The sequence below is a fragment of the Rhinopithecus bieti genome, unplaced genomic scaffold (assembly GCF_001698545.2).
Source record: "Rhinopithecus bieti isolate Rb0 unplaced genomic scaffold, ASM169854v2 scaffold_19459, whole genome shotgun sequence".
Lineage (NCBI taxonomy): Eukaryota > Metazoa > Chordata > Mammalia > Primates > Cercopithecidae > Rhinopithecus > Rhinopithecus bieti.
The window spans coordinates 2255856-2258156 of record NW_016809864.1 but is presented as its reverse complement, the minus strand read 5'-3'; the positions used below and the strand labels follow the sequence as shown (position 1 = coordinate 2258156).

General features: G+C 53.7%; 1 protein-coding gene across 4 annotated transcripts in view; it reads left to right on the top strand.

Moving 5' to 3' along the window:
- Positions 1-2301, top strand: part of GSPT1 (G1 to S phase transition 1) — a 63730-nt gene that overhangs the window by 14278 nt on the left and 47151 nt on the right. The window contains exon 1 of one of the 4 annotated variants that reach the window (XM_017890687.1): positions 1195-1814. The exons of 2 other annotated variants lie outside the window; for them this stretch is intronic. The gene's annotated coding sequence lies outside the window, so the exon portion shown is untranslated. Of the gene's footprint in view, positions 1-1194; positions 1815-2301 lie in introns of those variants that run through there. One more of the 4 variants, XM_017890690.1, reaches the window with a different exon arrangement.

Sequence of the window (2301 nt, the reverse complement as noted above, 5' to 3'; positions counted from 1 at the left end):
GCTAGTTTTTTGTATTTTTAGTAGAGACGGGGTTTCACCGTGTTAGCCAGGATGGTCTCGATCTCCTGACCTCGTGATCCGCCCGCCTCGGCCTCCCAAAGTGCTAGGATTACAGGCTTGAGCCACCGCGCCCGGCCTAATTTTTTGTATGTTTAGTAGAGACGGGGTTTCACCGTGTTAGCCAGGATGGTCTCGATCTCCTGATCTTGTGATCTGCCCACCTCGGTCTCCCAAAATGCTAGGATTACAGGCGTGAGCCACCGCGCCCGGCCTAACTTTTGTATTTTTAGTAGAGACGGGGTTTCACCATGTTGTCCAGGCTGGTCACGGACTCCTCACCTCACGTAATCCTTCTGCCTCGGCCTCCAAAGTGCTGGGATTATGGGCATAAGCTACTGCGCCTGACCGGTATGTGTTTTTTCAATCCATAAAGCTTGGTAGTTTCAAATTAAATTCAAACTACTGTAGCCTAGGACTCTTGAAAAATACTTGACAGCGTCGTTTGTGACCTATCTCATTAGGCTGAGTTCTCCTTTATCTTTACAATACAGATGTTTAAAATTAAAATACAGATCTAGATCGAGATTTTGTTAGCTTTTTTTTTTTTTAAACAACCTAAGGTTGTTCAGAAACATCTATTCTATGTATGTACTTCCTTTACTCTGTAATTTCTAGGCAGATTAGTTGCACCCTGTCTAGACTCCTTTCAGAAAATACTAACAATATATTTTCTCTGTCTTGGGCTCCACATGGGTGAATTACAGGAAAACTTAACAGGTACTCAGAGCAACATTTTTCCTACTTCATGAAGAGCCTAAATGCGAACTCTAAGTATTTCTCTTTTGCTTTTGCTCTTTTCCCAGGTTTACCTAATTGCAATCTGTAAGTGTAAGATGCAGTCAATGAAAAGTACTATGGGAATTCTTGAGCAAATCAGACCATTCAAGAGGAAACCACTTCACCTAATGGTGCATAAGGAAGCTGGACTCACCAAATAACCCTGTTAGTTAGGTACAGCCGGATACACCATGGAATATGGCAATCCTCTGTTTAATTTGCAAACCTTTTGGCAGGGAGGAGGAAAGGATGGAAAAATTTGGGTGAAGGCTTTAGATGACTAGTCAAACAGTGAGTCATTGAAAGTTTCCAGTTAACGATCCCTTCTGCCTGGGCAGAGCCTGGGCCCCAGCGATTTATGAGCCACACTGCAGTTTTAAGCTGGAACATCTCACAGTTTTATTGTCTCTTCCACCAAATGATTACATAAAATGAAATCAGCTTTGAAATCGGTACCGGCTTTGAAATGTAGGGCAAAATCTGGCTGGGGGTAGGGAGAAAGAAGGTGGAGAGAGAACAAGGTAGGGAGACTGTGAGGCAGAGAACGCAGGAAAGGTGGTGAAAAGAGAGTACAGGAATTTTCGGGAGCTGAGTGTATTTTTCTTCCCCATGTTATAGATGCTGTCCGTTTTCCCGCACCCTGTGTCCAACAGGCCAGAGTGGACCCCTCCTATGGGCTAAAAGACTCTCGGTCTTCCGCCCAGCCCACAGCTGCACCAACCAGGGCCTGCCCCTGCCCCCCACCCTGTGACAGGTGGGGCAGCCGAGCGGCCACAAGACCTCCGCCTCCTCGCGTTGCCTGCCGGGAGCCGGAGCCGCTTCCGGTTGCGCCCAGTCCCTGAACTCCGACTCCCGTCGGCCCTCGGGAAAACCGCAGCGGGGTCGCGCGGGCACTGCCGGAACTTGTAGTTCTGCCTCCCGCCGTGCTAAATAGCCGGAAACGGGGGCGGCCAGAACAGAGAACTACCGAGGCGAAGGTACGGGTGGTGGCGAGGGGTCAATCCGCGCCGGGCGTGGGGTTGGCGGTGAGGCAGTCGGAGGTGGTTAGGTGGGAGGAGATCCGCTCGCAGACACGAGGAGGAGGGTTGAGCCGCCGCCGCCGCCTCTGTCGTCGTCGCGAGTGTGGAGTCGGGACTGGAGCTGCTGCCGCGGCGACGCCGGGGATCTTTGTCGCTAGCTCCCGGCCCTTCTGCCCCACCGCCTTCCCTTGGTCAGCGCGGCCCACTCCTCCCCGGCCGGGCGCCCCTGCCTCCATTTCCCGCTCTCTGTCTACCACACACACGGCCCCCCCGATCATGGATCCGGGCAGTGGCGGCGGTGGCGGCGGCGGCGGCGGCGGCGGCGGCGGTGGTGGGAGCAGCAGCGGCAGCAGCAGCAGCGACTCGGCGCCCGACTGCTGGGACCAGGCGGACATGGAAGCCCCCGGGCCAGGCCCGTGCGGCGGCGGCGGCTCCCTGGCGGCGG